Source organism: Capricornis sumatraensis, chromosome 6, assembly GCF_032405125.1.
Source record: "Capricornis sumatraensis isolate serow.1 chromosome 6, serow.2, whole genome shotgun sequence".
NCBI lineage: Eukaryota > Metazoa > Chordata > Mammalia > Artiodactyla > Bovidae > Capricornis > Capricornis sumatraensis.
In genome coordinates, this window is record NC_091074.1 from 99,549,411 (window position 1) to 99,573,423 (window position 24,013).

Genomic DNA, 24,013 nt, shown 5'->3' on the forward strand with positions numbered 1-24,013 from the left:
TTGCAGTCCAAGGGACTCTCAAGAGTCTTCTCCACACCACAGTTCAAAAGTATCAATTCTTCTGTGCTTAGCTTTCTTTATAGTCGAACTCTCACATCCATACATGACTACTGGAAAAACCATAGCCTTGACTAGATGGACCTTTGTTGGCAAAGTAATGTCTCTGCTTTTTAATATGCTGTCTAGGTTGGTCATAACTTTTCTTCCAAGAAGTAAGCGTCTTTTAATTTCATGGCTGGAATCACCATCTGCAGTGATTTTGGAGCCCCCCCAAAATAAAGTCAGCCACTGTTTCCCCATCTATTTGCCATGAAGTGATGGGACCTGATGCCATGATCTTGGTTTTCTGAATGTTGAGCTTTAAGCCAACTTTTTCACTCTGCTCTTTCACTTTCATCAGGAGGCTCTTTAGTTCCTCTTCACTTTCTGCCATAAGGGTGGTGTCATCTGCATATCTGAGGTTATTGATATTTCTCCTGGCAATCTTGATTCCAACTTGTGCTTCTTCCAGCCCAGCATTTCTCATGATGTACTCTGCATAGAAGTTAAATAAGTAGGGTGATAATATACAGCCTTGACATACTTCTTTTCCTGTTTGGAACTAGTCCATGTCCAGTTCTAACTGTTGCTTCCTGGCCTGTATATAGGCTTCTCACGAGGCAGGTCAGGTGGTCTGGTATGCCCATCTCTTTCAGAATTTTCCACAGTTTATTGTGATCCACACAGTCAAAGGCTTTGGCATAGTCAATAAAGCAGAAATAGATGGTTTTCTGGAACTCTCTTGCTTTTTTGATGATCCAGCAGATGTTGACAATTTGATCTCTGCCTTTTCTAAAACCTTGCTCTCCTGTTTCTAAAGCCAGCTTGAATATCTAGAAGTTCATGGTTCATGTATTGCTGAAGCCTGGCTTGGAGAATTTTGAGCATTAATTTACTAGCATATGAGATGAGTGCAATTGTGCAATAGTTTGAGCATTCTTTGACATTGCCTTTCTTTGGGATTGGAATGAAAACTGACCTTTTCCAGTCCTGTGGCCACTGCTGAGTTTTCCAAATTTGCTGAGATATTGAGTGCAGCACTTTGACAGCATCATCTTTTAGGATTTGATATAGTTCAACTGGAATTCCATCACCTCCACTAGTTTTGTTCATAGTGATGCTTCCTAAGACCCACTTGACTTCACATTCCAGGATGTCTGGCTCTAGCTGAGTGATCGTACCATCATGATTATCTTGGTTGTGAAGATCTTTTTTGTACAGTTCTTCTGTGTATTCTTGCCACCTCTTCTTAATATCTTCTGCTTCTGTTATGCCCATACCATTTCGGTACTTTATTGAGCCCATTTTGCATGAAATGTTCCCTTGGTATCTCTAATTTTCCTGAAGAGATGTCTAATCTTTCCCATTCTGTTATATGTGTATTTATTTATGTCGCACTAGTGATATGAGTGCCGAAGAATTGATGCTTTTGAACTATGGTGTTGGAGAAGACTCTTGAGCCCCTTGGACTGCAAGGAGATCCACCCAGCCCATTCTGAAGGAGATCAGCCCTGGGATTTTTTTGGAAGGAATGATGCTATAGCTGAAGCTCCAGTACTTTGGCTACCTCATGTGGAGAGTTGACTCATTGGAAAAGACTCTGATGCTGGAAGGGATTGGGGGCAGGAGGAGAAGGGGACGACTGAGGATGAGATGGCTGGATGGCATCATGGACTCGATGGACGTGAGTCTGAGTGAACTCCAGGAGTTGGTGATGGACAGGGATGCCTGGTGTGCTGCGATTCATGGGGTCACAAAGAGGTGGACACAACTGAGCGACTGAACTGAACTGAGTGGTACAGAATCTGCATGCCATTGCAAGAGACACAGGAGCCTGTCCTTTCTGCAGATCTTCCTGATCTAGAAATCGAGCCTGGGTCTCCTGCACTGCAGGCAGATTCTTTGCCAGCTGAGCTACCAGGGAAGCCCCATATGATATATGTATATTTATTTATATGGCACAAGTCGTAAAGAATCTGCCTGCCAATGCAGGAGATGCAAGAGACACAGGTTTGATCCCTGGGTTGGAAACATCCCCTGGAGTAGGAAATGGCAACCAACTCTAGTATTCTTGACTGGAAAACTCCATGGATAAGAGAAGCCTGTTGGGCTATAGTCCATGGGGTTGCAAAGAGTCAGATGTGACTGAGCACACACATAGTATTTATTTTTCAAATAAGCATGTTGACATCACATTGTTCCTACAGTTTCTTTAGCCTTTTTTTCACTGCCAAGATGTTGTTGTTCAGGCACTAAGCTGTGTCTGAACTCTGCAACCCCATAGACTGCTGTATGCCAGGCTTCACTGTCCTTCACTATCTCCCAGAGTTTTCTCAAACTCATATCCATTGTGTCGATGATATCCAACCATCTCATCCTCTGCTGCCAACTTCTCCTCTTGCCCTCAATCTTTCCCAGCATCAGGGTCTTTTCCAATTAATCTCATTGCATCAGGTGGCCAAAGTATTGGAGTTTCAGCTTCACCATCAGTCCTTCCAATGAATATCCAGGGTTAATTTCCTTTAGGATTGATTGACTGGTTTGATCTCTTTGCAGTCCAAGGGACTCTCAAGAGTCTTCTCTCGCACCACAATTTGAAAGCATCAGTTCAGTTCAGTCACTCAGTCATGTCTGACTCTTTGTGACCCTATCACTGAAGCACACCAGGCTTTCCTGTCCATCACCATCTCTCGAAGCTTGCTCAAACTCATGCCCATCAAGTCAATGATGCCATCCAACCATCTCATCCTCTGTCATCCCCTTCTTCTCCTGCCTTCAGTCTTTCCCAGCATCAGGGTCTTTTCCAATGAGTCAGATCTTTGCATCAGGTGGCCAGTACTTTGGCCTGTTAGCTTTTGCCCTGCTTCATTTTGTACTCCAGGGCCAAACTTGCCTGTTACTCCTGGTATCTCTTGACTTCCTACTTTTGTATTTCAGTCCCCAATAATGAAAAGGACACCATTTTTCTTTTTTCAGTGTTAGTTCTAGATGGACTGTAGATCTTCATAGAACCGTTCAACTTCAGTTTCTTCAGCATTAGTGATTGGGGCATAGACTTGGATTACTGTGATATTGAATGGTTTGCCTTGGAAACGAACAGAGATTATCATGTTGTTTTTGAGACTGCACCCAAGTACTGCACTTTGGACTCTTTTGTTGAATAGGAGGGCTACTCCATTTCTTCTAAGGGATTCTTGCCCACAGTAGTGGATACAATGGTCATTTTAATTAAATTTGTTCATCCCAGTCCATTTTAGTTCACTGATTCCTAAAATGTTGATGTTCACTCTTACCATCTCCTGTTTGACCACTTGTAATTTACTCTGAATCATGGACCTCACCTTCCAGGTTCCTACACAATATTGTTCTTTACAGCATTGAACTGTACTTTCAGCACCAGATCATCCACAACTGGGTTTTATTTCTGCTTTGGCTCAGTCTCTTCATTCTTTCTTGAGCTATTTCTCCATTATTCTGCAGTGGCACACTGAACACCTACCAACCTGGGGGTGAGGTTCGTCTTTCAGTGTCCTATCTTTTTGCCTTTCCATACTGTTCATGGGATTCTCAAGGCAAGAATTCTGAAGTGGTTTGCTATTCCCTTCTCCAAAGGAGTAAGCATCTTTTAATTTCATGGCTGCAGTCACCAAACACAGTAATTTTGGAGCCAAGATAGTTATTGTTTAGTTGCTAAGTTGTGTCTAACTCTTTGTGACCCCATGGACTGTAGCCTTCCAGGCCCTTCTGTCCATGGGATTTTCCAGGTCAGAATACTGGAGTGGATTGCCATTTCCTTTTCCAGGGGATCTTCCTGACCCAGGGATTGAACCTGGGTCTCCTACATTGGCAGGCAGATTCTCTACTGCTGAGCCACCAAGAAAGCCCTGCTAAGATGGCAGTCATTTACCAATGTTATATTGGCATCTTTCTTTGTCATGAGAATTTGTTGTTGCAGAAGGTCATTAAGAGGATGTGACTCCGAAGCTAAATCTGGGCAATTGGAAGCTTCTTACCTCTTTCCTTGTCCTTGGAATGTACATCCTATCTATCATTCCCATGCATTCATGCATGCTAAGTCATTTCAGTCATGTCTGCCTCTTTGCAACCCTGTGGACTGAGGCCTACCAGGCTCCTTTGTCCATAGGATTCTCCGGGCAAGAATACTGGAGTGAGTTGCTGTGTCCTCCTCCTTCCTGACCCAAGGATCGAACCTGGGTCTCTTATGTCTCTTGCATTGGCAGGCAGGTTCTGTATCATAGCCAGAGCTGTTTCTAGGAGGTAGTCTTGAGAGAATAAGATATCCTGGAGACCATCCACTGAACCCAGTTAAGGCTGCTATACAAACTTTTAAGATTCTCCATACCTTGTGGGCAGGTATGGAGATTACTGTCCTGCAGCTGCCCAAGATAAGCCTTGTAAGTTCCCTTGCTTGTTGAAACTGCCAGCTGCCAATCTGGAATGGTCTGCCTCTTTCTTCAGGCTCTCCTTGTCCTTCATGTATGGAGGCCTGTTTATGAACCAGCATTATAAAGACGGTAGTAGTCCACTGTAGGTTTTCTCTTATGTGTTTAAGGAGTCTTGTACTCCCAAACGAGCTGTGCCCTTTAAATTTTTTTTTTTTAGCTCTTTTAAACAGACCTATAATGAACATCCTTATACATATGTCATTATATTATTTTCCAATTTATTAGGCTAAATTCCCACAAGTAAGGGAATGAAGCCAAAGGATAGGATACATATTGCCAAAAGTGCCTACACATGCTCTTAGACAATGATAGTTACTCAATTTAATCATAACTGTATCAGAAGAAAAATTGATAGCTCATAATTGTAATATTTGTGGCCTTCATTAATGAAGATGTTGCTTGCTTTACATATTTATTATATTTTCATTCTTTTATGTGATGTCAGATCCTATGCTCATTTAAAAAATGGAGTCATCATTCTTTTATATTGCAGACAGTTTCTATGTGTTATTTTATACTATCTTTCTTATATTTTTTGCCAGTTTTTCATTAGCATTAAATCAGTATTTTTCTTTGTGATTTCTGACTTTGATATCATGATAGAAATATCTTTGCTATAAATAAAAAAATTTCAGAATGTTTCATACATTTAATAGTTTTGTCATTGTAGCTTTATATTTAAGTTTTATTAAATCTGGAGTTTAAAAAATATAATATGTAAGATTTGCTTACTTATTTTTGAGTAGTGTCTGGCCAGTTTTCCTAGTATCATTTATTAACACATCATTTCTCCTCACTAATTTGAAATGACATTTTGTCATTTAATATATTCTCTACTAGGTTTTATAGTAAATATGTTTTTAAGTATAACCACATACTTCATAATATATTTTATCAACATTTTTTCTCAGACTTTCTTCTACCTGAGATTGTCTCCTTTCCAGCGAAGTGCATCTTTTAGAGTTTTAAAAAAACTGTCAGTCTTTGAAGATAATCTATGTATTTTGTTATATGTAGAACTTTGTTTTAGATAGTTCCACTGGTTTTATATTACTCTTGTGCAGGTCCTCTGTCCATTTTTCATTAGATTATTTGTTGTTTTCCTGTTGAGTTCTATGAGTTCCTTATATATTTTATTTTTTAATGTTCTTTTCTTTTTTAAATTTAAATTTATTTATTTTAATTGGAGGCTAGTTACTTTATAATATTGTATTGGTTCTGCCGCACTTCAGCATGAATCCACCACAGGCGTACACGTGTTCCCCATCGTGAACCTCCCTCCCACCTCCCTCCCTATACAATCCCTCCGGGTCATCCCAGTGCATCAGCCCCAAGCATCCTGTATTGAACCTGGACTGGAGATTCATTTCTTATATGATATTATACATGTTTCAATGCCAATCCCCGAAATCATTAAATTTTTCTTTATTTATTTTTAACACCAAAAGCATTTTTATTGGGATATAGCTGATTCAGTAATTTCAGGTGAACAGCAGAGGGACTCAGCCATACATATACATGAATTGAATCTATAGTTGGCTTTGGATAGTATGGACATTTAAAAACATTAGTTCTTCCAATTTATAAGCATGAGATATTTCCATTTTGGGGGTGCTTTCTTCAGTTTCTTTCACCTCTGTCTCTTCAGTGTAGCAATCTTTCATCTCCCTGTTAAATTTATTCCTAAGTAATTTATTGTTTTGATGCTATTAGAAATTAAATTTTTTCCATTATTTTTTCAGATAATTCATGCTAGTATAAACACCACAACTGATTTTTGTATGTTGATATTGTATTCTGGGACTCTACCAAATTCATTTATTAGTTCTAATAGTTTTTTGGTGGACTCTAGGGTTCTGATAACAGAGATTATTTTACTTCTTCCTTTCTTATTTGGATGCCTTTCATTTATTCTTCTTTCTTGGTTACTCTGGCTAGAACACCCAATATTATGTTGAACAGCATTGGTGAGAGTAGGCACCCTGGTCTTATTTCTGACCTTAGAGGAAAAGTTTTCAACCTTTCACTGTTTAGTATGATACTACCTGTGGACTTGTCATATATCATATGTATTACATTGAAGTATATCCTTCTGTACCCAATTTGTTGAGAGTTTTTACCTTGAAAGGATGTTGAATTGCATTAAATGCTCTTTCTATATCTATTGAAGTGATCATTTGATTTTATCTTTCATTCTATTAATGTGATGTAGCACATTTATTGATTTGTGTGTGTTGAATTTCTGTATCCCAGGGGTGAGTGCCACTGGATCATATTGTATAATCTTTTTAATGTGCTGTTGAATTCAGTTTGCTGTATATTGTTGGGAATTTTAGTATTCATCAGGGGTATTGGTCTATGGTTTTCTTTTCTTATAGTGTCCTTATGTGTCCTTGCATTCAGGGTAGTAAAATGAATTTGAGTGTATTCCCCACTTTATGTTTTTGAAAGAGTTTGAGAAGGATATTAGCATCTACTCTTCTTGAAATATTTGGTGATATTCTTCAGTGAAATGTTCTAATCCTAGGCCCTGTTATTGTTGTTGGCAGGCTTTCGATTACTGATTCATCCCCTTACTCATCTTTGATCTGTTCAGATTTTCTATTTACTTATGGTTGAGTCTTTGTATGATTGAGTAGGTTGTATGTTTCTAGGAAGTTTTCTATTTCTCCTAGGTTGTCCAGTTTATTGGCATATAATTGTCCATAGCAGTATCTTTGACTTTGGGGGATTTTTCTACTGTGCAGTCTGAGCACTGGTTGCTGTAAACCCTGTCCTCTTTTCTGTGTCTGTCTGATCCCCAGTGGTTGGGTCGAGTAGATTCCCCCAGTGATTCCTGTTTTGTAAGACCTGAGTGGTCTTCCTGAAGAGTGTCCTGCAAAGTTGGGGAAGCCACATGTCCACCTTGGGATCTCTTAGCAACTGGAGAAAATGTAGGCCCTCCCAGTGCAATGCTGTGGCAGCCTGAGGGAGGAGCAATGTGCTTAAAGTGACGCCTCTCCTCTTTCCCTCCTAAAATGGTCTTTCTCGGTCTCTGTGGCCCAGGTTTCAGCCTTACCCCCAGTTTCTTGGGCTTCCCTCATAGCTCAGTTGGTGAATCATCTGCCTGCAATGCAGGAGACCCGGGTTTGATACCTGGGTTGGGAAGATCCCCTGGAGAAAGAAATGGCAACCCACTCCAGTATTCTTGCCTGGAGAATCCCACGGACAGAGAGGAGCCTGACAGGCTACAGTCCATGGAGTCGCAAGAGTCAGACACGACTAAGCAACTAAACCACCACCACCACCACCACCCAGCTTCTTGGATTTAGATAGAGGCCAGCTGGTCTTCTTGTGTCAGTGACCGAGGTCAAGAACAACCTGTGTCACCATCTTGATGTCATTAACCTGGTTTTCATTATTTTCATCTCTTTCTCTCTGAATTTCGCTTTAGATCATTTAAAAACATCTATTTTGTTGTCCATTAATTCTCTTTTTAGCTGTGTCTTGCTTCCCTTTTTTTTTACCCCTTTTACCAAAGTCAAACTTTGGTACTAGATAAAACTTAATTGAAGTTTTGATTTCATTTATTTTAATATCTATTTCTAGAATTCTACTTAGTTCCAATTCTGTATGCTTAATTACTCTTTCTGGGATCTTGTTTCTTGTATTTTCAAGCCTCTCTTTTATTTGTTTAAATTATATTCAATATGGTTGTTTTATTTTTGGTGCTGGAGAATACCATTTGCAGATCTGTTATATGTTTCTCACTCATATTGCCTTATTTTCCTTGTGTGTTTAGTAACTTTTCTTTCTGCTGTGGTCTTTTCATTTCCTTTGGAATTTTATATCTGGGAAATAGATGAGCTCTGGGTTGAAACTGAGTTCCTTTAGGCAGGATTAGCATTGGTTTCTGCCAATTGCTTAGTGGAACTACCAAATTGGGACTCTTGAGTGAAATTCTCTTCTTGAGGATTTTGTCCCCAAAGGTGGTGTGAATTTGGACTATATATAAACTCATGTGAAAGCTAGTTTGTTATTAATTATGAGGGAATTTTTTATCCCCTCTATCTAGTACTAGAGTTAAAGCAGGCAGGATTTTCTACCCTTTTGTGCAGTGGGGCTCATTTTGCTGAGACTGAGGTGTGCCAGCTCTATGTGTAGTTTTTTCTTTGTTTCAGTTCAGTTGCTCAGTTGTGTCCAACTCTTTGTGGCCCCAGGGACTGCAGCACACCAGGCCTCCCTGTTCATCACCAACTCCCAGACCTTGCCTAAACTCACGTCCATCGAGTTGGTGATGCCATCCAACCATTTCGTCCTCAGTCTTCCCCTTCTCCTCCTGCCTTCAATCTTTTGCAGCATCAGGGTCTTTTCTAATGAGTCAGTACTTCACATCAGGTGGCCAAAGTTTTGGAGCTTCAGTTTCAGCATCATTCCTTCCAGTGAATATTCAGGACTGATTTCCTTTGAGATTGGCTGGTTTGACCTCCTTGTAGTCCAAGGGACTCTCAAGAGTCCTCTCCAACACCACACTTCAGAAGCACCACAATTCACAAAGTTTATTTGTTTACTCACTTTTAATAAGTTGTAGAACAGTGGAAACAGTGTCACACTTTATTTTTTGGGCTCCAAAATCACTGCAGATGGTGATTGCACCCATGAAATTAAAAGACGCTTACTTCTTGGAAGGAAAGTTATGACCAACCTAGATAGCATGTTCAAAAGCAGAGATATTACTTTGCCAACAAAGGTCCGTCTAGTCAAGGCTATGATTTTTCCAGTAGTCATGTATGGGTGTGAGAGTTAGACTGTGAAGAAAGCTGAGCACCGAAGAATTGATGCTTTTGAACTGTGGTGTTGGAGAAGACTCTTGAGAGTCCCTTGGACTGCAAGGAGATCCAACCTGTCCATCCTAAAGGAGATCAGTCCTGGATGTTCATTGGAAGGACTGATGCTGAAGCTGAAACTCCAGTACTTTGGCCACCTCATGTGAAGAGTTGACTCATTGGAAAAGACTCTGATGCTGGGAGTGATTGGGGGCAGGAGGAGAAGGGGACGACAGAGGATGAGATGGCTGGATGGGATCACCGACTCAATGGACCTGAGTTTGAGTGAATTCCGGGAGTTGGTGATGGACAAGGAGGCCTGGCGTGCTGCGATTCATGGGGTCGTAAAGAGTCAGACACGACTGAGTGACTGAACTGAACTGAACTGAATAGTAAATGATTGCTGTGACAATAGGTTTTCCATATATTCCATTCCATAGTGAAATAAAATCTTGTATTGCAGCATGAACAGTAGAGCCTAAGAATGATCTTTCAGTTGAGATTCATGTGGCCATCAAAGCAGACACTTATGGTCCCTACAGTTCAGCAGAAACCTTAGGATAAAAGCAGCTTGGTGTACTTATCTGCCTAACCTGTTTTCATTGCATTTTGGGGCTTTGTATCTTGCACAATTTTACACTGAATTGCATTTAAAAAATATTTCATAATTTTATCCAGCATGTTACTGTTTCAGCTCCAAGAGGGCTGTTCATTCTCATTCACCATAGTGCCATATATGGAAATTCTAGTAATCTTTATTTACTCTTTAATGTTTTTCTGCTGCATTTTTGGCATTCAATTTGATATAAGAAATTTCAGTGTAACTATAAAGTGAGATTTTTTTTCTGGTGTTTAAATGTTAAATGGGAATATTTGAAACTTGTGGAAATAATCTTTGTTTATGAACCATGATAATATTTTTAAAAAATAGATGCATTTCCCGCCCTCTGGGTAAACTTTATACAACATTGACTTTTAAATATTCATTTATTTTCATTTTGACTTTCCATTTCTTTCTTTTTTGGTATTAACACATGATTTTTAACAAATGGAGAGCCATCCATTCTCCACTAGATCAATCCTTGATGAACTTTTGTTTCCCCTACCACACAATCATACTTTACTGTTAGTGATATTTATTATTTAGCCAGGAGCATTAAAATCATCAGTTCCCTTCAAAAGACCTCATTTAATCAACTGCATTAGTAACCTACTTAATGCAATCATAGGGCTAATTGGGTGAAAAAGAGAAAATCCATATTATGCTGGTTAAACTATTAAAATCTGCAGGGTTTGATGGGAAAACACAATTGTAAAATCTTTGTTACATACTTTTTCAGTTTTTCTTCTCAGTAGGAGAGAATCTGTATCATAGCATTATTAGTATGTAAAGTACTTAACGGTACCTATAAGTGTACAAAATTGTGTTTATAGTATTTTTATTCTTTTTTTTTTTCATGGCATGTGTGTGTGTTAGTTGCTCAGTCATATCTGACTCTTTGTGATCTCATGGACTGTAGCCCTCCAGGCTTCTCTATTCATGTGATTCTCCAGGCAAAAACACTGGAGTAGGTTGCCAGTTCCTTCTCTAGGGAATCTTCCTGATCCAGGATTCAATGTGGGTCTCCCACACTGCAGGCAGATTCTTTACCACCTGAGCCACAGCATACTTTTGGATAAAGAAATATCTGCATTTAAAAATGTCTTCAAGATAGTGTAAGATAGGAGATTAGAAAGACAATAAGCTGATGAGATTTTTTTCTCAGGAAAGATTTTTCAGGTCACACTGAAAGATATATTTGATCCTTTTCGCCAAACTATCAGGTTATTTTAAGATTAGTTTAGCTAATTTTTCATAGGAGTACATCTTTCTTAGGTGGTCAAAATCATTATTATATCACTAAGCACATTACTATAAAGTGAGGAGCATTTAATAGCTTGGCTATTTTACTGGTATGATACAATGAATTAGTTTAGCACAGACTTCCAGGTAGATATGCTGGGCCAGTGGAGGGTTTTCTCAACTGCCAATGATTTTCAGCCAGAGGTCTTCAACATTAGCCTGAGAAGATATTTAAAATGCCACCCTTGCCTTAGAGAGCCTGCTGCTGCTGCTGCTGCTGCTAAGTTGCTTCAGTCGTGTCTGACTCTGTGCGACCCCATAGACGGCTGCCCAACAGGCTCCCCCGTCCCTGGGATTCCCCAGGCAAGAACACTGGAGTGGGTTGCCATTTCCTTCTCCAATGCATGAAAATGAAAAGTGAAAGTGAAGTCGCTCAGTCGTGTCCGACTCTTAGCGACCCCATGAACTGTAGCCTACCAGGCTCCTCTGTCCATGGGATTTTCCAGGCAAGGGTACTGGAGTGGGTTGCCATTGCCTTCTCCATTTGGAGAGCCTACTGAAGTATTTATTTGCAGAGTGGTTCCTGTAGCTCAGCTGGTAAAGAATCCACCTGCAATGTGGGAGACCTGGGTTCGATCCCTGGGTTGGGAAGATCTCCTGGAGAAGGGAAAGGCTACCCACTTAAGTATTCTAGCCTGGAGAATTCCATGGACTGTATAGTCCATGGGGTCACAAAGAGTTGGACACAAATGAGCGACTTTCACTCACTTTCACTTCTGCAGGTAATCTAGTCCATACATGGGGCCCCAGCTGGGTTAGGGGATCGCTTTGCTTTGTAGCTTCCTACAGGAAGCACGGGTCACATATTCCTTATTCCTCCATGTCTTTCCCACTAGACTGCAAGGTCCTGTGCTCTGCAGGGTATCATAATAGGTATACCATAAGTGCCTATTAAGTAGCTAAATATATGAATGATTGGACTTTGGGGGGAATGGGTTTCCTGTAGTCATTCTTTTGACTCACTCTTGCCATTGTCTCAGAATAATCCCTAAAGAAAACTAAATCTAGAGAAATCCTTTATCATTTTTGATATGGATTTTCTGGCCAGAAGAGGGTTTCAGATTCAGATTTGTGCCTATTGGAAAAGCTGGCATTTGACTCTGTGATAATACTCTGATTTGGCTTTCTCAACATGTAAAATTAAAACCACATGCCAATTCTTCAATTAACTTGGTGAAAAAGGAGCTGTGGTGTCATATAAGGCCCTTTACAGTTAGGTTTTGTAAGTTTGTTTTGTGTATGAATCTTAGTTCTTGCTTTGACTTGTTTTTTTAAACTGGCACTTTGATTCTATATTTATTTGTCATGCATGGAACACTGACTATTCCATGTGATACATGAAGAAGTAAGAATTAGACTCCTCTGATTCATATTTTAGAACTAATGGACAAGGAGGTGGTTGAAATTAAAACCAAGGTAAAGAAGCTGTCTAGAAATGTAGGCTAGTGTTTGTCATTAACCTGTTATAATTAAAGCACTAAGGAACCAGTACTCTTTCCCCACCTATGAACACCTTTCCCCAAAGGCAGGGCTAGGAATTTCCTAGGTGTTGATGTTTCTTTGTTCTCCTATTCAACAAATATTTACTGTGTTTGGGGCTTGGAATCAGTACTCCTGGAGCTGTTTTCCCACTTCTGGGGAGGCACAGACATTGTAAGCACAGTGTCTGGCATAGGGTGGAAACTCCATAAATATTAGTTTTTGTGATTGTTATTATTCAAGTAGTCCCACATTGTACACAGCCCAGTAATGTCAGCTACATTCTGATTCCAGCCTGGAGAACTGGACAGAGGGTAACCAGATTTCAAGAAGAAAATGTGGGGACTACATTGTATTTATTTCAAATTATTTCAAAGAGAAACCCTGTACCAGGAAGAGCAGCTACCCACATTCGCTGGGTCAGTGCAACAACTTCAGGGGAAGTCTGGTAAAACTGGAGGCTCCTTGGGGGCCAGTCCACAGCAGGAAGTGTAGTGAGATCTTTGTGGACAGTATCATCTAGCCCTCCTCGTGTCTGCTCAGCTGCCCAGGGCCCCTCGTCCATTCACTGCAGGCAGCAGCAGTGCTCTGGCTCGGTCTTTCCCTGCTCCATGCTGCCTACTCCTTTTAGTGGCTCACACTTCATCCAGATAGTCTAAATATGCTTTAGTGTATTTGTTTTGTTATTACTCATTTCTCTTTTAGAAGGCACTCTTACTTCTTTTGGAAGATCTTTTCTATCTTGACTGCAAATGGAAATTCCAAGACCTAATTCAGATTTGTAATGTTGATGCCTTAATTTACAAGCTTCCCACTTTAATAGGAGCTTTTGGATTCTCTGTGGGGCTACCATTTTAATGTTAATATTTTAATTCTGAGAGTCTGCCTTGAAAAATCATACCAATGTGTTAAAACTGAAAGTGATAGTTTAGGCATGCTATTCTTGGCTTATGGATTGATGTCACAGGAGAGGAGTGAGACAGATTCTAGTCACTACTTTTTTATGTATATAGTACCTTCTATGTAGCAAGGAGATCCAACCAATCCATTCTAAAGGAGATCAGTCCTGGGTGTTCTTTGGAGGGAATGATGCTAAAGCTGAAACTCCAATACTTTGGCCACCTCATGAGAAGAGTTGACTCATTGGAAAAGACCCTGATGCTGGGAGGGATTGGGGGCAGGAGGAGAAAGGGATGATAGAGAATGAGATGGCTCGATGGCATCACCAACTCGATGGACAAGAGTTTGGGTGAACTCCAGGAGTTGGTGATGGACAGGGAGGCCTGGCGTGCTGCAGTTCATGGGGTCGCAAAGAGTCGGACACGACTGAGTGACTGAACTGAACTGAACTGATGTAGTCTTCCTCTCCACGAGACTTTTCATTGTGAACTTAAGAATAATGTCATGTTCTGCTTTTTTCTATTTGAAATAAAAAAATAAAAACAATTTAGCAGTAGGGAAGAAATTTTATTAATCTAATAACAACATACTTATTTAGAAGGCTCAAATTAAGGAAAACTCTATAGGGTATATACCATCCATTTTCTGTCAAAAAACAGGGTGAATTAAAATTATGATCATAGTTTTGGCACATTATCAGATATGTCACCTGTAGGGATTCCCATGTGCAGTGGTGATATTGTCCAATAAAGTATGTCCTCTTTAATATGTTTTACATTAAGTAAAAACTTGCTTAAAAGAGAACATGCATGTAATCTCAGAATCTTTCTGTACAGTTTTAGATTTATCAAATTTTCATGTTATTCCACCTGTCTTTATTTTCAGTATTAGATTCCTTGGTTCAATTTAATTCAAAAATTGATTGCACATTTACTGTGTGTCAGTTATATCTTTCTCCTGCTTCTAAGCGCCAATAAAACATGCTGTGTGATCCACTTATATGGTGATTGATGTATTTTGGTTTTCTGAATTTAAGACATCTCCTTGATGACATTTTAAGGTCTTTAAGTTTTGGGAATTTTATATTATAGTGTCTAATGTTTATATACACAGTAGGCAGTCAATAAATATTAGCTAATTGGATTAAATGAGTTAGTTTATAAAACAGCACTTATAACAAATCCTAGAACATGATAAGTTATGTTTTGTGACTGGTTAGTAAAATATGAAATTATTAACTAAACAAAAAGTATTCCTAAGGTTGGTATATTTGGGGACATGTAATTAGGGTCTGACATGGTGTTGGGCACAGAATGGACAATAAACATTTGGTAAATTATTCAGCTGAAGATTCCTATAAGTCTATGTAGTGGTAATTTCACTGAGAAATTAGATCTGTTAGGAGCCAACCAGACAGATGCAATCACCTGATAGATATATTTGGGCCCAGAAAAAAGTATAGTGGGTACTAATCAGAAGGTGATAGGATAAAGGATAATTTATCTTTGGCAGAGCACATGTTGATAAGAGTAGGGGATATTGGAATGAATGAGGGATGAGGACTGAATTTCCCTCTTGGTAGGACGGGTGGATGGATGGGTGTAGAGTCAAGCACTGGGAGGTTGTCAGTTCTACCTACTAATGTTCAATCTTAGATTCTATCCAGAAATGACTCTTAGTTGGCGTTGGAGAGGTCAATCAGTCAGTTTAGTTGCTCAGTCATGTTTGATTCTTTGCGACCCCATGAACTACAGCACGCCAGGCCTCCCTGTCTATCACCAACTCCCAGAATTTACTCAAACTCATGTCCATTGAATTGGTGATGCCATCCAACCATCTCATCCTCTGTTGTCCCCTTCTCCTCCTGCCTTCAATCTTTCCCAGCATCAGGGTCTTTTCCAGTGAGTCGGTTCTTCACATCAGGTGGCCAAAGTAGTGGAGTTTCAGCTTCAGCATCAGTCCTTCCCATGAATATTCAGGACTGGTTTCCTTTAGGAGGACTGGTTGGATCTCCTTGCAGACCAAGGAACTCTCAAGAGTCTTCCCCAACACTGCAGTTCAAAAGCATCAAGTCTTCAGTGCTCAGCTTTCTTTACAGAAACAAACTCAATCACATCCGTACATGACTATTGGGAAGGTGGGGGTAAAGATTCTAATGCAGAGCAGAGCAGAGCAGGACCAGATGCCTGAGAACACCCCATAATATGGTCTCAGTTGTAATGACAGAGTCAAATCTGGCTGGAGTAATTCTAGTTGGTGTCTGCTGGGGAAGTTGGTCCCTTTTACTCACACCATTATCTTCTTTTGGAAGAGCTCAGTTATTACTGTTTATCATAAGTTAATGTGTCCTGAAGCCTGAAGGCATCAATTGATAGACACCTCAAATTGAATCAAAATTTCATATTCAGAGCAGTTGGTCATCACCAAAAACCAGAATCTGATACAAATTTTAATGTCTAAAAAAATTCTTCTCCATTTCCTTGGTGTCAGTAGATGTGGGTATATCAAAAGCTGATGAAATTCTCTGTCTGTCTCACACACACATGCATGCAAATCCAGCAAATTTAATTTTTTTTAGCTTCTTTTTTGTTGGAGCTTCAGCTGCAGCATGTTTTTCTTTGAAATTGAATGCATTGCTTTTTGTTTTCTGGATTTTTTAACCTAAACTAAAATTAAAATTTCCTTTTATATTTTTAACTGGTTATGTGCCTCAGTTTGTGAGAAGACATTTGCATTAATATCCTGTATTATCAAGTCTTTGTACTTCTACCCTGGCTTCCAGCAATAAATACAGTCTTCACTAGGTTCTTTGAAAACTCAGATGCTCAGTCCCATATTAAAAATCTGTCCTATTGTAGAGAGAACAAGATGGCAGAAGAGTAGGTGGACAAGGAGTACATCTCTCTCCATGGGTACATCAGGAATACACCTTCAGATACAGAAGTGCATGAAGAACACCAGCTGAGAGTGGACATGAGTACCTGACCAGAGGAAAAGAATATATAGAACCACACAAAATTTGGTAGGATTAAGGGACTAGGGGGAAAAACAGGGGTGTTAGTAGGACTGAACCTGCCCTTGGTGGGTGGGGGAACTGAAGCAGGGGTCCGATCCCCACAATGGGGCAACTGGCTGAGTCAGAGGAGAAACATTTAATGCTAAGAGTGAAACAGCTAATGTGTGGCAGCCTACATGGAATGAGAATCAGACAGTCATTGCCACAGCCATACATACCCCAAACAGGGACACAGGTCTCCTGGAAGGTTTAGCAGATGGGAGCTGGAGTTCAGGGATTGTGGAGCAATCCCAGGGTGAGAGCTGCTGTTGACTGTGGAGAGATGGATCGAGGGGAGATGAGGGAGGAGATTGTGATGGGAAATACCTGTGGAGGAAAGCCAGGCAGTCATGGAAGCAAGGCGATACTGCTGAGTCAGGTGTACAGGGTGGAGCCATCACCATAGCCTGTCTCTCCCCACACACCAGCATCAGAACTTGTGCGTTTTATTTTCTGGAAGTTCTTAATGACCTTTTATATATTCCATAGACATGGAGTCTGCCTAGTTGATCATGTGGATTTAATCTGCAGTTTGTATAGCTGGTGGGAAGGTTTTGGGTCTTCTTCCTTCACCACACTGCCCCTGGGTTTCAATTGTGGTTTTATTTCAACCTCTGCATTTGGGTCGTCCACTGGCACAAGTTCTGATCGCTGTGGACATTGGAGGCAACAACAATGTCCACAATGTTTGGGTGAACTCTGGGACTTGGTGATGGACAGGGAGGCCTTGCATGCTGTGATTCATGGGGTCTCAAAGAGTCAGACATGACTGAACGACTGAACTGATGGTAGTTCTACTGTTAAGGAACCTCCATACTGTTTTCCATAATGCTTGTGCCAATTTGGACCACCAATAGTACACAAGGGTTTTCTCCATATTCTCACCAACACTTGTTATTTCTTATCTTTCTGTAATAGCTATTCTGACATGTGTGAGGTGTTATCTCATTGTGATTTTCAGTTGCATTCAGTTGCACGACTGAGCGACTGAACTGAACTGAACTGAAACCAGCTTTACAGCAAATGTTACAGGGACTAATATAGTCAAGAAAATCAAGAAAAAAAAATCTATAAAATCAACCCCAAGCAATTAAGAAAATGGCAATAGGAACATATATATCAATAATTACTTTAAATGTAAATGGATTAAATGCACCAACCAAAAGATACAGACTGGCTGAATGGATGCAAAGACAAGACCCATAAATATGCTGTCTACAAGAAACCCACTTCAGACCTCAAGACACATATTGACTGAAAGTGAGAGGATGGAAAAATATATTCCATGCAAATGAAAAGCAAAAGAAAGCTGGAGTAGCGATCCTCAATTCAGACAAAATAGACCTTAATATAAAAAAGATTATAAGAGATGAAGAATACTACATAATGATCAAGGGATCAATCCAAGAGGAAGACATAATAATTGTAAATATCTATGCACTCAACATAGGAGCACCTCAATACTTAAGACAAACACTAACAGACATAAAAGGAGAAATGGACAGTAACACAATAATAGTAAGAGACTTTAACACCCCTCTCACACCAATGGATAGATCATCAAAACAGAAAATTAATAAGAAAACACAAGTCTTAAATGATGCATTAAATGAGATGGATCTCATTGATAGCTTCAGGACATTCCATCCAAAAGCACAAGGATACACCTTCTCAAGTGCACATGGAACATTCTCCACGATAGACCATATCTTGTGTCACAGATCAAACCTCAGTAAATCTAAGAAAGTTGAAATTATATCAAGCACCTTCTCCAACCATGCCACTATGAGATTAGGTATCAATTACAAGGAAAAAACTGTTAGGAACACAAACACATGGAGATTAAGCAACACGTTTCTAAATAACCAAGAAGTTACTGAAGAAATCAAAAGGGAAATAAAAAAATTTCTAGAAACAAATGGCAATGAAAACACGACAACGCAAAATCTATGGGATGCAGCAAAAGCAGTTCTAAGAGGGAAGTTTATAACAATACAATCCTACCTCAAGAAACAAGAAAAACACAGAACAGACAACCTAACTTTACACCTAAAACAACTGGAAAAAGAAGAGCCACAAAACTCGAAGATTAGTAGAAGGAAAGAAATCATAAAGATCAAAGCAGAAATAAACGAAAAAGAAATGAAAGCTACAATAGTAAAAATTAATAAAGTGAAAAGCTGGTCCTTTGAGAAGAGAAACAAAATTGACAAGACTTAGCCAGACTCACCAGGAAAAAAAGAGAGAAGAATCAAGTCAACAAAATTAGAAATGAAAAAGAGGTTACAACAGACAACGCAGAAATATAAAGGATTATAAGAGAGTATTATGAACAACTACATGGCAATAAAATGGATAACTTGGAAGAAATGGACAGAGTCTTAAAAACGTTGAATCTTCCAAGACTGAATGAGGAGGAAATAGAAAGCATAAACAACCCAATCATAAGCACTGAAATTGAAGCTGTGATAAAAAATCTCCCAAAATACAAAAGCCCAGGAACAGATGGCTTCATAGGAGAATTCTATCAAACATTTCGAGAAGAGCTAATGCCTATTCTTCTAAAACACTTTCAAAAAATTGCAGAGCAAGGAACATTTCCAAACTTACTCTACAAGGCCACCGTCACCCTGATACCAAAAGCAGGCAAAGACCACATGCAAAAAGAAAACTACAGGCCAATATCACTGATGAACATAGATGCAAAAATCCTGAAGCAAACTTTAGCAAACAGAATTCAGCAACACATCAAACAGCTCATACACCATGATCAAGTGGGTTTATTCCAGGAATGCAGGGATTCTTCAATATATACAAATCAATCAATGTGATACACCCACCATATTAACAAATTGAAAGAAAAAACCCATATGATAATCTTAATAGATGCAGAAAAAGCCTTTGACAAATTTCAACACCCATTTATGATTAAAACTCTTCAAAAAATGGGAATAGAAGGAACCTACCTCAACATAGTAAAGGCCATATATGATAAGTCCACAGCAAACGTTATTCTCAATGGTGAAAAACTGAAAGCATTCCCCATAAGATCAGGAACAAGACAAGGGTGTCCACATTCACCACTATTATTCAACATAGTTCTGGAAGTCCTAGCTGTAGCAATCAGAGAAGAAAAAAATTAAAAGGAATCCAGATCAGAAAAGAAGAAGAAAAGCTGTTACTGTTTGCAGATGACATGATCTTGTACATAGAAAACCCTAAAAACAGTATCAGAAAATTACCAGAGCTAACCAGTGAATTTAGCAAAGTTGCAGGATACAAAATCAATACACAGAAATCCCTTGCATTTTTATACACTAACAATGAAAAATCAGAAAGAGAAATTAAGGAATCAATTCCATCACCATTGCAACAAAAACAATTAGTACTAGGAATAAACTTACCTAAGGAGACAAAAGAACTGTACACATAAAATTAAGACACTAATGAAAGAAATCAAAGACGACATAAACAGATGGAGAGATATTCTGTGTTGCTGGGTGGGAAGAATCAGTAGTGTGAACATGACTACACTACCAAATACAATCTACAGATTCATGCGATCCCTATCAAACTACCAATGGCATTTTTCACAGAACTAGAAGAAAAAATTTCACAATTCACATGGAAACACAAAAGACCCTGAATAGCCAAAGCATTTCTCATTCTTCTTGAGGAAGAAGAATGGAGCTGGAGGACTCCAATCAATCTTCCTGACTTTAGATTATACTACAAAGCTACAGCCATCAAGACAGTATGGTACTGGCACAAAAATAGAAATACAGACCAATGGAACAAGATAGAAAGCCCAGAAATAAACCCATGCACCTATGGGTACCTTATTTTTGACAAAAGAGTCAAGAATGTACAATGGGGAAAGAGAGCCTCTTCAGTAAATGGCACCAGGAAAACTGGACAGCTACATGTAAAAGAGTGAAATGAGAACACTTCTTAATGCCACACACAGAGATAAACTGAAAATTCATTAAAGACTTAAATGTAAGACAAGAAAATATAAAACTCTCAGAGGAAAACATAGGCAGAACACTCGATGACATAAATCAAAACAAGATCCTCTATGACCCACCTACCAGAATAATGGAAATAAAATCAAAAGTAAACAAGTGGGACCTGATTAAACTTAAAAGCTTTTGCACAGTCAAGGAACTATAAGCAAGGTGAAAAGACAACCCTCAGAATGGGAGAAAATAATAGCAAATGAAACAACTGACAAAGGATTAATTTCCACAATGTACAAGCAGCTCATACAATGCCAGAAAAACAAAAAACCCAATCAAAAAGTGGGTAAAAGACCTAAACCAGCTTTTCTGCAAAGAATACATACAGATGGCTAACAAACACATGAAAAGATGCTCAACGTCACTCATTATTAGAGAAATGCAAATCAAAACCACAATGAGACATCACCTCACACGAGGCAGAATGTCCATCATCAAAATGTTGACAAACAGTAAATGCTGGAGAGGGTGTGCAGAAAAGCGAATGTTCTTTCACTGTTGGTGGGAATGTGAATTGATACAGCCACTATGGAAGTTGGTATGGAGATTCCTTTAAATACTAGGGATAAAGCCACCATATGACTCAATAATCCCACTCCTAGGCATATACCCTGAGGAAACTGAAATTGAAAAAGGGACATATATCCCATTGTTCACTGCAGCACTATTTACAATAGGTAGAACATGAAAGCAACCTAGATGTCCATAGACAGATGAATGGATAAAGAAGTTGTGGTACATATACACAATGGAATATTACTCAGCCATAAAAGGAATACATTTGAGTCAGTTCTGATGAGGTGGATGAACCTAGAGCCTATTATACAGAGTGAAGTGGGTCAGAAAGTGAAAGATAAATATCATATTCTAACATGTATATACGGAATCTAGAAAAATGGTCCTGAAGTATTTATTTACAGAAACAGACATAGAGACTAGACTTATGGACATGGAGAGAAGGAAGGAGAGGGTGAGATACATGGAAAGAGTTACACGGAAACTTATATTATCATATGTAAATAGATAGCCAACAGGAATTTTACGTATGGCTCAGGAAACTCAAACAGCGGCTCTGTACCTAGAGGAATGGGATGGGGAGGGGGATGGGAGGGAGGTTCAAAAGGGTTCAAAGGTATATATATATATACCTATGGCTCATTCATGTTGAGGTTTGACAGAAAACAAGAAAATTCTGTAAAGCAATTATCCGTCAATAAAAAAATTAATTGAAAGAAATCTGTCTTATTTTCAAGCCATCTTGCTTTGGAGTTCTGGCCTCTCTGTTGCTCTGTACATAGGCCTTTGCATGCTCTGCTTTATGTCACCATAGTTTCCTGACTGTCAGGTTTTTATTTTTTAAACTTTGCATGAGTTTGGACAGAAGCCTTTCTTGGAGTGTGTTGCCATGAGAAGGCTTAGGCCAGACCACAGCACTGACAGAACTATTGATGACTCAAAGACAGTGGAAGGGAAGTTTTTAACATGGAGTGTGATTCAAACTACTTCTAGATGTGGATTTTATTTTTTTTTCATTTTAAACAGTTGGCTTTTTATTTATTTATTTTAATTTTAATTTTTACTTTATTTTGATTTACAATACTGTATTGGGTTTGCCATACATTGACATGAATCTGCCACGGGTGTGCATGAGTTCCCAATCCTGAACCCCCCTCCCACCTCCCACCCCATATCATCTCTCTGGATCTTCCCTGTGCACCAGACCCAAGCATCCTGTATCCTGCATCGAACGTAGACTGGAGATTCGTTTCTTACATGATAGTATACATGTTTCAATGCCATTCTCCCAAATCATCCCACCATCTCTCTTTCCCACAGAGTCCAAAAGTCTGCTCTACACATCTGTGTCTCTTTTGATGTCTCACATACAGGGTTATCATTACCATCTTTCCAAATTCCATATATATGTGTTAGTATACTGTACTGGTGTTTTTCTTTCTGGCTTACTTCACTCTGTATAATCGGCTTCAGTTTCATCCAGCTCATCAGAACTGATTCAAATGAATTCTTTTTAACGGCTGAGTAATACTCCATTGTGTATATGTACCACGGCTTTCTTATCCATTCATCTGCTGATGGACATCTAGGTTGTTTCCATGTCCTGGCTATTATAAACAGTGCTGCAATGAACACTGGGGTACACGTGTCTCTTTCAATTCTAGTTTCCTTGGTGTGTATGCCCAGCAGTGGGATTGCTGGGTCATAAGGCAGTTCTATTTGCAATTTTTTAAGGAATCTCCACACTGTTCTCCATAGTGGCTGTACTAGTTTGCATTCCCACCAACAGTGGGAAGAGGATTCCCTTTTCTCCACACCCTTTCCAGCATTTACTGCTTGTAGACTTTTGGATCGCAGCCATTCTGACTGGTGTGAAATGGTACCTCATTGTGGTTTTGATTTGCATTTCTCTGATAATGAGTGATGTTGAACATCTTTTCATGTGTTTGTTAGCCATCTGTATGTCTTCTTTGGAGAAATGTCTATTTAGTTCTTTGGCCCATTTTTTGATTGGGTCGTTTATTTTTCTGGAATTGAGCTGCATAAATTGCTTGTATATTTTTGAGATTAGTTGTTTGTCAGTTGCTTCATTTGCTATTATTTTCTCCCATTCCGAAGGCTGTCTTTTCACCTTGCTTATAGTTTCCTTTGTTGTGCAGAAGCTTTTAATTTTAATTAGATCCCATTTGTTTATTTTTGCTTTTATTTCCAGTATTCTGGGAGGTGGATCATAGAGGATCCTGCTGTGATTTATGTCTGAGAGTGTTTTGCCTATGTTCTCCTCTAGGAGTTTTATAGTTTCTGGTCTTACATTGAGATCTATGATCCATTTTGAGTTTATTTTTGTGTATGGTGTTAGAAAGTGTTCTAGTTTCATTCTTTTACAAGTGATTGACCAGTTTTCCCAGCACCACTTGTTAAAGAGATTGTTTTTAATCCATTATATATTCTTGCCTCCTTTGTCGAAGATAAGGTGTCCATAGGTGTGTAGATTTATCTCTGGGCTTTCTATTTTGTTCCATTGATCTATATTTCTGTCTTTGTGCCGGTACCCTACTGTCTTGATGACTGTGGCTTTGTAGTAGAGCCTGAAGTCAGGCAGGTTGATTCCTCCAGTTCCATTCTTCTTTCTCAAAATTGCTTTGGCTATTCGAGGTTTTTTGTATTTCCATACAAATTGTGAAATTATTTGTTCTAGCTCTGTGAAAGATACCTCTGGTAGCTTGATAGGGATTGCATTGAATCTGTAGATTGCTTTGGGTAGTATATTCATTTTCACTAGATTGATTCTTCTGTTCCATGAACATGGTATATTTCTCCATCTAGTAATG